The following is a 12775-nucleotide window of genomic DNA, read 5'->3' as shown; positions in this document are numbered from 1 at the left end:
ATATGAAAGCACCCAGCCATCGAGCTTTCCCTCTCTACCTCTCTTTTGCACACAAACACCAATTGACCATTAATAATGTTTTACAAGATACGAGAGCTGACCAAAAACATAAATTCCAAGGACACAATGAACTCAACAGATAATAAAAAGGCATATAAATTCTGGTCAAAGTGTAAGTTGACTCCAACGAACATACCTAAAACCAGCGAGGCAAAATCATACTCCAAAAAGAAACAACACAAACCAAATATCTGGAAATCATACTCCAAGAACATTCCAGATTTAATTGAAAAATAGAACACATTGTGCTTGACCACGCAAACCCATCAAAATTATTAATAAACTTTTTACAATAAATGTCGAAAATTTCAATAAGCCTCCAAATTGCCATAGGTAAAAAGTAGTGCCCTTAATTCATTGAGAGCATTACATTGCTCAATATCAGCTCTAACTGTACACTAAAGCGGTGTTACAAAAGCTAACATCCTATCAAATAATCTCAACACGTTTAAAAATCTGTAGCAATCTGGATATTGTGGAGATATTATACTTTGGGCTATTTTGTAAAACAAATTCTGTATAAATGGCAAACACATCCTCAAACGTCCCACACTTACAGCACCTGTAACAACAACAACAACAAAAAAGGGTTTCAAATTTAATACGATACTCAACTAAGAAGTTGCTAATCTCAAGTCGAACTTCCCAGTTTGAAATGCACAAGAAAATATGTATTTGGAGGGTAGTGGAGCAGTGACTCAATCTAGTCAGGAAGTTGTTCAAACTTCAAACATGTTTAACTGAAAGAACAAACCAATAAATCAGTTCATTCTTGGGTACCTACAACAAAATCTAAGAATCTATGTTGATGTTAATAATACATGAAAGTTAAATCATGCAAGAAAGTTTGTAGAAAAAAAATTACTCATATAAAAGTGGTCACTAGTCTTTTGCAACAGAAACACGCAACTATTGTATGAATGAACAAGAACTGCTACTGGTTGGGAAAAATCATCTTGATCTGTTGAAAAGCCCAAGCTGAGAGGTCAAACATAACAGCATGCATATTAAACACCCAGGTTCACACAGTGGATTGGAAGTTCTGCACCAGCTGCAGAAGAGAACACGCTTCCACCAAAAGCAAATGTTAATGGCTTAACACATACAAGAGGCTTATAAAACTCATCTTGTCTCAATATAAAAAACATGCATTAATTTCTGTCGATGGAACTGCTTGCCTGAACAATCGGAGATCCGTTGCTTTGAAGCAACGTATGTCTGAAAACCTTAGCAAATTAGTTTAATTGAAGGAATTATTAAACTGATTGACTTTTATAAAAAGGTGAGTTAAGCCAATGAAATGCAAAGGTTATTTGCATTATTGAATTAGACAAATCTCAACCATTGAGCTCAAATGATGTTGAGATTTAATCTCAACCGTCAATCACTTCGGAGATTAGATTTGTGGATTTAGTCAGTAACTCAATTTGAGAAGACACATCAAGTGACCAAAATATAGTGAGATGGTCAGATCCCAGTGATTGGGTGGAAAAGGATGTTCATCCAAGTGTGCAGGGTTCAGAGGAAAAAGAAGAAGGGACGGCAAGGGAGAAGGACACAGCAGCCAGCAAGAACAAAAGACATGTTTTGGGAGTTTGATCAGCTGGAAATAATCCAGGTTTTTGACATTTGTATTCTTCCTCAGAGGGCCATTCTCCCAGTAAAGGAGCCCTTATATGCTAAAAATTTTAATTAATGAAACAGTAGATCTAAAGGGCAGAATTTATGTGTGCATATGTATGAGATTGGTGTTATTGGTGCTATTTTTGTTTCCATTGTTATCTTTTATTTACCTCTTAAAATCTAAGCAGTGTAGTTAATTAATTTATCGCAAGCTATTTACTAAAGAATAAATTGTCAGTAGCTGGGGTAAGAAATTAACACGGTATTAGAGCATTGTCTCTGAAGAAGACCAATTTCTAAAGTATTTGACACAGGCATAGAAGCCGGAAATCCGCAGGGGTCACAGGGGCAGGAGCAGTCCAAGAACAGATTACATGAGTGCACATATGGTAGATGCAAGTGATCGTTCGAAGTGACCTACAGATTCATACACACACAGCTCGACAGGGACAGTAGGCAGAGTACAGTAGAGTACGATAAAGTTGGTTGAATGCACAAGACAGCGGCCATACGTGAAAGGTGACGTGGGCATGGGTAAGGCAGAAGGCAATGAGCCACCATATGCAACAGCAGCCAACAGTCATATGCAGCATACAACAATCGTACAAACGCAGACAGTAGCACATGGGCTTTAAAAATATAACAACGGCCATATATAGTGACAGCAACAAGTACAAAAAGAAGCTGTACGAGAAAGGGATGACAGCAGCTGTACAGGTGACCACATTGAGCACAGAAGACAGAACAAAAAGGCATGGATCCAACCATACAAGTGAGGCAGACTGTGCAACATGACAACAGCAGGCTGTACACGTAGGATACATGACGATAGCAGGTCATACATGTTGATTTCGGGTAGCAGCGGATGTGCTCTAGCCATGAAAATTGGTGGAGAGGCTAAAGCACATGAGATCTCCAGGACCCAGAAATGGTTTGGGCAGATTTTACCCGGTTTAGGAGATATTCAAATAATTAATATTTTTAATGGAGTTCTTAAAGTCTAAACTTAGGAAAAATAAAATACTAATGGGTATTAATATAAAACTCGGTTAGAAGGTTATAAAAGACATGGATCAAGCCAAATCTAATCTTAGCCATTGATTAGAGATGTAACAGTTGAAGGACCAACAGAAAAAGTATAAGAGGCTTAAGGGTCAGTGGGAGAAAACATCAGAGTGATCAGTCATTCAATTTTCTAGAGTGGGGTTTGCCAAGAGAAATCGAATCAGTGATCAGTTTGCAACTAGGGGCAGTGATTACGAGGCAGAGAGGCAGAGATAGTGCCAGAAGACCAGTGCAGAGGCAGAGAGGCAGACACAGAAGCCAGAGGGAGCCATGCAGAGGCTAGCATAGACAGCGTAGAGGCCAGAAGGACCTCTGTCATTCACGTAGAGGCTGCAGGAGTGATGCATAGGGCTGTAGAGGTTGCGCAGTGCCTCAGAGGGAAAACGCAGAGGATTTTGAGGCTGAGGCTAAGGCCAGGAAGGCTGACGGAGTGCTTCAGTTGTGTTGGAGAGGGTTTCGTGGGGCAGATTTTCTAAATATCTGCTTCCGAGTAGAGAGGTACTACTGCCGGATTATTTTCTCTATTGGGTGAGCTAGTTTGGTGCCCAATTGTACTCAAGGATAGACTGCATATAAAATAACCCTCAAAATTGTTGCACTAGTTTTCCCAACTTGGGTTTTTCCAGGGACGAGTTGTCCAAAAATAATGGTGTCACTTGTGTGTTTGCTATTTCTTTCAGTTGTTGATCTGTAAATGGTTGAGACTGTATTGTGTTTATTTCAATATTTATATGTTTAAATAACTTTTTCGTAATTAACAAGTAGGAGAAATAAACCAGAGAATACAGATAAAATTTCTAATGGGTAATACTTAGAAATTTCAACATGGTATCAGAGCATGGTTGCAGATCATAGGAGAGCTGAAGGCACTAGCTGAAGCAGAGCATTTGCAGCAAAAACAGTTGTCTCGAGTGACAAAAGTTGTTCCTAGCAAAAAGCAGTGGAAAAGGGTTGACGCAGAGGGATTGCATCATCAGTTCGGGCTAGAGAGAGGTTAGTGCAGACGCTAAGGAGGGCAGAAAAAAGGCTCATGAAGAGCCACGCAGAGACCAGGAGGGTTGACGCAGTTGGCTTGGGGAGCATTTCAGTCAGTGTCGGGATTGCGCAGAGCCTAAAGGCTTAGTCCTTCGGTCGTTGGGGCTTAGGAAGTTGTGGGCAGTTTGCGAGGAGTGAAGCTGGTGGGGTGTTTTTGCTGCCGAGACAAAACAATACCTAACGGGGCAAAACCAAGGTAAAGGGAGTCACTACCGAGGTGGATTTCTAGCCAAGGAATCCAGATCAGTGTTGCAGGTGCATAGGAGATCGGAGAGGTGCGACTCGACGGTTGGCAGGCGGATTTTCGGGTGGGAAATCGAGACTTAGGGGGAGTCTAACAGAGAACTTCCAAACGGGAAGTAGCGACTCAGAGGGAGTCGAAGAGAGAACTTCTAGAGGGAAGTAGAGACTCGGAGGAGTTGAAAGGAAGAGGAACAGAGATGGTCGATGATGACGATTGTGCCATGAATGCTCATGTACCTATACAGAAGAGGTGGGGAGACATAGAGCTGTAGTCAGGAAGACTACGAGCGATGAGGGGCAAGATCTTTGAAGTACCCAAACTCTTGGATTATACCTTGCTATGGGAGCCTCGAAGAGAGAGTAGCAGGACTGGCTGATGTCGGTAGAAACGGATACGGATGAAACGACATAGAGTGCTAGAGAGCAGTAACCCCGAGCAGCGCAGAGCTAGCAGGTTGCAGCAGTGCGAGAGGCACAGAGAGATTGCAACAGTGCAGGATGACACAGAGAGGTTTGCAACAGTGTGAGAGGCAAGGAGTTGTTGCAGCAGCGCAGAGGCAGTAGAGGGAGCACTTGGTAGCGGCAGAGAGAGCTTCAACATCGAAAGTGTTTCTAGCCTGACAGGGATATCAATAGTTGGGAAGATCAGTTACTTTTCAGTAACTGAGTTGCAGTGCAGTAGCAGTTAGCAGTAGCACGATGCAGCATGATGAGAGGGGATTCCAGTGCAGATGCAATGTTCGGAGAAAGGACCAGCAGCAGCACGGATGCAGAGGGAGTTGTCGTACGGATGCAGTATTGGCAGTGGTAGAGCCATGGGCAGCAGTACAGGATGCAGCAATGCAAAGGATGTTGGGCGGGAAGGCCTAGCATCAACACAAGTACCGTTGTTGTATAATAAGAGTGATGCTCAGTGTGGAGTATTACTAGAGAACAGTCCTCGCTAAGAGGGAGTGTTGATTTGGGATAGCATCGGATGTGCTCTAGCCATGAAAATTGGTGGAGAGGCTAAAGCACATGAGATCTCCAAGACCCAGAAATGGTTTGGGCAGATTCTACCCGGTTTAGGAGATATTAAAATAATTAATATTTTTAATGGAGTTCCTAAGTCTAAACTTAGGAAAAATAAAATATTAATGGGTATTAATATAAAACTGGGTTAGAAGGTTCTAAAAGACATGGATCAAGCCAAATCTAATCTTAGTCATTGATTAGAGATGTAATCTCGGTCGTTGAAGGACTAATAGGAAAAGAATAAGAGGAGGTTTGAGGGTCAGTTGGAGAAAACACCAGTGATCAATGATTCGATTTTCTAGAGCGGGGTTTGCTAAGAGAAATCGAATCAATGATCAGTCTACAACGAGGGGCAATGAGTACCAAGCAGAGAGGCAGAGATAGTGTCAAAAGACCAGCGCAGAGGCAGAGAGGCATACACAAAAGCCAGAGGGAGCCATGCAGAGGCTAGCAGAGACAGCGCAGAGGCCAAAAGGGCCTATGTCATCCATGGAAAGGCTGCAGGAGTGACGCAGAGGGCCATAGAGGCTACGCAGTGCTTCATAGGGCTGACGCAGTGTGCTGGAGAGGGTTTCGTGAGGTAGATTTTCTAAATATCTGCTTCCGAGTAGAGAGGTACCACTATCGGATTATTTTCTCTATCGGGTGAGCTAGTTTGGCACCCAGTTGTACTCAAGGATAGACTGCATAATAAAATAACCCTCATAATTGTTGCACCAGTTTTCCCAAGTTGGGTTTTTCAAGGGACGAGTTGTCCAAAAATAACGGTGTCACTTATGTGTTTGCTATTTCTTTCAGTTGTTGATCTGTAGATCGTTGAGATTGTATTGTGTTTATTTCGATATTTATATGTTTAAATATCTTGTTCATAATTAACAAGTAGGAGAAACAAACTAGAGAATACAAATAAAATTTCTAACGGGTAATACTTAGAAATTGCAACAGTACATGCAAGAGAAGTTCGTACAATGCAGATCAGATCAGCCAATAGTGATTTGTGGGAGGTCATTCTTTAACGAGAGAGATGGAGGTCGTACCTGTCAAGGGTTTGGAAGAAAATTAATTTTTTGTGGGTGTTTGAAAGGACCAAAACACATTCACAACGAGATGTTAGTATATCTATAAACCAGCAACAACTTTTCTTTTATTCTTATGGTTGCTAGAACGACCTAGCACAAAGTTGTAAATTATCAAATCTAGATGACAACAATTAGTCTTATGTTTGAAGACCAGTTGGATGGAGCATCTAACCTCCTGTTCGAGAAGGCGAGGGTGATTGTCCTTTTTAAGGAGCTATTATCTTTAGGAGATTAACGAAATGTTGTTCTTGTACCAATAGATGTGACACTCAAGCTGGTTCATGAGAAGGGCATCGAAGCCCAAAGAGTGATGATGGATGCCATAAAGGATCATTTGATTCCACACTTGGCAGAGAAGCAGTCAATCAGAGATATATTTAAGGCTCTAGTGGACCTATCAAAAGTGATAACATGAACATGAAGATGATCTTAAGAAACAAGCTTAGACCCATCCAGAAGTTGAAGATTGAAAATATTACCATCTATTACATAATAATCACCTAGATACATGATCATCTTGCAACAATTGGGGAGAAGGTGGAGGATGTAGAACGTAAATGTGACACTGAATGGTTTTCCCAAGTGATAGGAACCATTTGTCAAGGGAGTTTATGCTTGGGGAAATCTTTCGAAATTCAATATGAATTGGGATGATTGCATCCGAGAAGAGGCTCAGGGGAAGTCTAGAGGCAATAGCTAGGGAGATGGAGGAGACATTTGCCCTGGTCAGTATCGCTAAGAAGGGAAAGGGAAGCGTTCTAAGGGTAACGATGAAGGATCACAACTAAGGAACAAGGACTCGAGTAAGTTGAAGTGCTTCATCTACAACAAGAATTGGCATTATGCATCCCAGTGTCTAAAGAAGAAGGGGAAGGGGAAGTCACATCAAACAACAACATCCACAGAAGTACTACTTAATGAGTTTGCAGCGAAGTTCAAGAAGGACCTCTTATTGGTCTCCTATCTATCTGCTAGCACCATCACTAGGAGTGTTTGATACCTAGACGTGCATAATGCCATATGACAGAAGCACGAGAATTGTTTAGTGCTTTGACAAAGAATGACTCAAGGGTTCATGTGGAGCTTGGCGATGATGCCTAAGTATGCAGTGAAGGGAGAGGGAACCATTAAGTTCTAGCTCAAGTTAGGCAAAACATTGGAAGCCAAGAATGTGTTGTTTCTACTAGGACAGAAGAAGAACTTGCTCTGAATCTCAATGATGGAGGACAGAGGATATGAGGTCATGTTCAAGAATGGGTAGGTGCTCATTCATCCAGAGGATACTAGCCAAGATACAGCAGTGGCAATTGGGGTTAAAGCGGGAAACTTATATAGATTGAAGGCAAATTTGTTCAGGATTTCTTACACGACAGTGACAACCTATGCGAGTTGTAGCACAGGAGGATGGGACACTTACAAATCCGGATTGGATCATTATATTGTTTGTCATCCATCTCGATGCTTTCAGAGTGGAAAAAGTGGAGGACTCAGCTCACGGGGCCATTTTTACCAACGCGGCCCAATTTGGCAAAACAAGGTCTAAAACCTTCCACGAGCGTTTTGAGGCATCAAATGACAATTTTTGGGGGCTAAAACTTTGTCACTTTAGCATGACACATTTTATTCATATTCTACACATAGAGACATTTCCAACAGCACAAGAATTGCGGCAATCAAAGTATGTATGTGAAAGTAATGCCACTTAGAAATTGACCTTCCTATTTTCACCACCATAATTTGAGAGGATGCCACGACAACCCCCATTATTCATGGAAAAATGAGCTAGCCACATAATTATGATGTATAAGACTCTAGAAAAGTCTATATTGTAACTCTGGCTAAGAGTTGACATAGTCAAACCTAAACACTAGTAGGCTATCAGGTTGTGTTATAACTGTTGAAAAATGTGTAAGTAGGTTTGGTCTTCATAAAGATGAAATGTACTTTTCATTCTTGTAAAGTGCAAAATGAAAGAAAATTATTATTATTATTTTTGGAACATGGGTTTCATGCTCAAGGTCTTTTATTTTATAGGTCAAGCACCCATTGAGTGCTTCTAGGGTTTGTCCTAGGTCAACAAGTCAAAAGAGTCGTTGTCATAAGTTGAAGACCCCATCAAGCACATTGTAACTTGTAAAGAAAATTATGTATTAAAAAGTGCCCAGATACCCTCCAAGACCAAGTCAGCCTAAAAGGAAGAGCCACATCCACCTTGAAGAGCCTATATATAGGAGGGAACTCGTCCTCCTTGAGACACATTCACTCATCTCTTCTTACGAACAAGGAAGAAGAAGGTAGGGAAGAAGGAAGAGGATGAAGAAGATCTTTGTTTGGGCTATTTCTCTCTCACACGTGCTAAGGAGAACTAGGGTTTCTATCTACAAGTTCAATCTTGGAGAAAAGAAAGCAAGTAGGTTAAGTGAAAGTCACCAAGGGTCATCCTCAAGCTCCAGAAGTGACGTAAAGGAAAGCGAAGGTCAAAGGAAGGCTCAATAGGCAGATCGAAGCTCACATGTGTGGCAGCAGCTATTGCTGGGGGGGGGCTGAAATTTCAGATCTACATTGGAGGCCGAAATTCTATTGTTGGAGGTCGAAGAAGTGCTATTGGAAGAGATTTGACTGGGTTTTACTGGATCAAGGTTAGCACATCATCCGAAGAGTTTGGTCTTGGGCTTGGAGGGTACTAGAGTTAGTCTTAAGGTCTTGGAATTTGTTAATTGAAGAATCTATAAGGAAGAAAAGAGATTTGCAGGTTTTCCTCTCAAGTGGAGAGGTTGGCCCTAGCCTGTAGTTTATATTCTGTGTTCTTGTTCTTCTTGTTTTGGAAGTTTTTTGATGATACACACATATAATAATAAGTAACAAAGCTAATAAGTAAAAGGACATCACAAGCAGTTATCAAGTAAAGAGAAATCACTATAGTCATTTCCCTATAGATTTCTCAAGAATAACTAGGGCACTAGGAGGAAAAGGGATTCCATTCTTTCGAGTGCAATTGTTCCATAGTTAAGCAAAACTCGCCAAGAAGGATGGGAGATAGAGCACACAGAGAGGATTTGTGCATTGTAGCAGCCCACATGCCACAAACCAAATTTTTCTGTACTCGCAACCATATTTGCATTTAGAGAAAGATAGCAAAGCAGCCTCACCTTCCAGTTGGGTTTTTCTCTTGAAAGGGTTTCCCAGAGCATATCTTGTGTTAAATGTGTGTGTGAGCCTTTATTTTCCGTTCTCTATTTTTTGAATAATTTTAATTTGCATGCATGCACTATTAACAGTAAATCTACAAATCCAAAAATCTAATAAAACTGTAATAGTGTAGAATTTTTGTTGGGTCCCTATAATACTAGTGATTACCCCATTACTATTGTAGTTGCATCCCTTATTAATATGGTTGTGCCCCTATTATCCCCATATTGTTATTATTGTGCCCCATACAATCCCTCTATTGTTATTTTTGTGGCTTTATATTATTATTGTTAGGTCGACTCCGTTATATTGTGACTCCTTAGACTCCTATATATAAAAAGGAGGTTTTGTCATTTGAATCATTGAAGAATTGTTCATTTATGTAATGTAAAGGAGGTTTCCCCCTCGAAGAGGCTAAATTCTAAGGCATTGATCTATCTTTTCTATCTTTTCTTGAGATGGTTTCATAACATTATCAAGGGAATGTTGGCAATACATTTTACACAAAGCTATTTATGAGAAGGAAATGTTGGCAATACTCCATGCACTTGAGAAATGGCAACCCTACCTAATGGGAAGACACTTCAAGGTAAAAACGGATCATGACAGCCTTAAATACTTTTTAGAACAAAGATTATCCTCTGAAGAGCAACAAAATTGGGTCACAAAGATGTTGGGTTATGACTTTGAAATCATCTACAAAAAAGGGAAGCAAAATGTGGTGGCAGATGCACTCTCAAAAAAGGATGAGGATGTGGAAGCATTGTTGTGCACCATTTCTATTATCCAACCAGATTGGATAAATGAAGCAAGGGAGGAATGGAAGAATGACGAAGAAGTGTGGGCACTTATTTGAAAGTTACAACAAGATTCCAGTACGTCTGATACATTTAGCTGGCAAAATGATTCTTTATGGTACAAAGATCACTTATACCTCTATAAGAATTCCCAACTAAAACAAAATATTCTTATGGAATTGCACAATTCTCCCTTAGAAGGGCACTCAGGATTTTTAAAAACTTACCACAGGGTTAAGAAGGAATTCTTTTGGGATGGCCTTAAATAGGATATTCAAAAATTTGTGGCGGAATGTTTGGTTCGCCAACAAAATTAAGTTGAAACAATTAAGACACCGGGTCTATTACAACCTTTATCCATTCCAAGCCAACGTTGGGAGGAGGTTTCAATGGATTTTATCACAGATTTACCCAAGTCTGAGGGAAAGAGTGTCATCATGGTGGTAGTTGACAGACTTACCAAGTATGCACACTTTTGTGCATTATCACATCCATTTAAAGCCAGTACAGTTTCTACTGCATTTATGGAAACAATTCAAAAGCTACATGGAAACCCAAAGATTATTGTAAGTGATAGAGATCCCATTTTCACTGGAAATTTTTGGACAGAATTATTTTCTTGTCTTGGTACTCAGTTAGCTCATAGCTCATCTTATCATCCTCAATCTGATGGGCAAACTAAGATAGTAAACAAATGTTTGGAAGGATATCTTCGTTGCTTTGTATCTGATAAACAAACACAATGGGTCAAATGGTTGCCTCTGGCTGAATGGTGATATAACACTTCCTTCCATACAACAACAAAAATGACCCCATTTATGGCACTTTATGGATATCAGCCACCATCTATCACATCATATTTACGAGAAAATTCTAAGGTTCAAGCAGTGGAACATCACATCGAACATCAACAACAAGTCCCCCAACTCTTAAAGGATAACCTCGTGTTGGCACAGAATAGAATGAAACAACAAGCAGACCAACATCGCAGCGAAAGAAGTTTTGATGTTGGTGATTGGGTATTCCTACAGCTACAACCATATAAGCAAATGTCCCTCAAGCAAGCTAAGAAGGATAATAAATTATCACCAAAGTAGTATGGTCCGTACAAGGTGTTGCAAAATATTGGTACTATGGCATACAAATTGGAGCTTCCTGCAGCTTCTCGATTGCACCTAGTTTTCCATGTTTCATGTTTAAAGAAGGTTATAGGCGACAAGCTCCCAGTTCAAACAATATTGCCAGAACTTGACGAGGAAGGAAAAATTATATTGGAACCGGAAGCAGTCACAGAAACAAGAACTCGACAGCTACGAAATCGATCAATTTCGGAGTATCTTATCAAGTGAAAGAACTTATCCGCTGAAGATTCCACATGGGAGGATGACAATTTTATATAGAAGCATCAAGAACTACTCAAGCATTGAGGACAACACTTTTTTGAAGGAGAGGGGCATATTGGGTCCCTATAATACTAGTGATTACCCCATTACTATTGTAGTTCATCCCTTATTAATATTGTTGTGCCCCTATTATCCCCATATTGTTATTACTGTGCCCCATAGAATCCCTCTATTGTTATTTTTGTGGCTTTATATTATTATTGTTAGGTCGGCTGAGTTATATTGTGACTCCTTAGACTCCTATATATAAAAAGGAGGTTTTGTCATTTGAATCATCGAAGAATTATTCATTTATGTAATGTAAAGGAGGTTGCCCCCTCGAAAAGGTTGAATTCTAAGGCGTTGATCTATCTTTTCTTGAGCTGGTTTCATAACAATTTCATATTTTAAATATAATTTTATCAAATATCTTGCGACAAATTGTCCAGCGAAATATCCATGGCAATTTACAGATCATATTGGTATCAGAGAAAGTTTCTTTAGGTGTATTGTGGAAATTTGCATGAGATCTAGATTGGTCAGGCCAAAAGTCATAAAACCCCAATCATGGCCGACAAATCTTTGAATAACCCTTGTGATCCTACAGAGGAGAGGTTTCCACAGCTAGAACAAGAAGTCGTTGATATAAACGTAATGTAAATGTCCTCATGGAAGCCCTGAGCAATAAGCTTGGGATATTTGGAGAAGATGGGGGTTCACATGCAAAGGACAAATCAAAAGGAAGGTCAAGAGATCGGGAACAAACAGAGGACCAGTCGAAGAAAGAACCCAGAAAAGGTCAACCGTGAATCAATCACATCCCCTATTCAAAATTGAAGCAAAGGTCGATATCAAGTCGCACCATGGCAAGATCAACACTCTGAAGCTAAATAACTAGTTGTAGCAACTGGAAGTGTACTTCAGCATCCATCAAATTGAGAAAGAACAAAAAATTTCATTTGCGCAGATGAAATTAGAGGGCCATGCCCTAACTTGGTGGCAGAGCGACATAGAGACCCTGAGGTTGGAGGGAGAGCCTCTAGTGACTAAGTGGGAGGAATTAAAAACTCCCATTCAGTCACAGTTTTACCCTATTGGGTATGTAGAGGACTAGTGGATCTGGTGGCACTACATCAGGAAAAAGTTGGGGCAAAGCATGCAAGACTATACCACAGAGTTCAAAAAGAGGGCCATAATGTTGGGTATATCCCCAAAAAACCCAAATGTACTCCTCAAGTATTCAGGGGGTCTACACGCCATCTACAGGAGCAAGTGATGTTGTTCAAGC

At 40.4% G+C, this 12775-nt stretch overlaps 1 protein-coding gene across 1 annotated transcript in view; it reads right to left on the bottom strand.

Moving 5' to 3' along the window:
• Positions 1-309: 309 nt before the first annotated feature.
• The window catches only part of LOC149157933 (tubulin gamma chain-like), a 236874-nt gene continuing 224408 nt past the window's right edge, over positions 310-12775 (bottom strand). Inside the window, exon 11 of the mRNA XM_089433826.1 lies at positions 310-622. The gene's annotated coding sequence lies outside the window, so the exon portion shown is untranslated. The remainder of the gene's footprint in view (positions 623-12775) is intronic.

The sequence above is a fragment of the Pinus tabuliformis genome, chromosome 5_2, assembly GCF_031772625.1.
Source record: "Pinus tabuliformis cultivar Carrire ecotype Pingquan chromosome 5_2, CPIR1, whole genome shotgun sequence".
Lineage (NCBI taxonomy): Eukaryota > Viridiplantae > Streptophyta > Pinopsida > Pinales > Pinaceae > Pinus > Pinus tabuliformis.
This window is presented reverse-complemented; position numbering and strand designations above follow the sequence as displayed.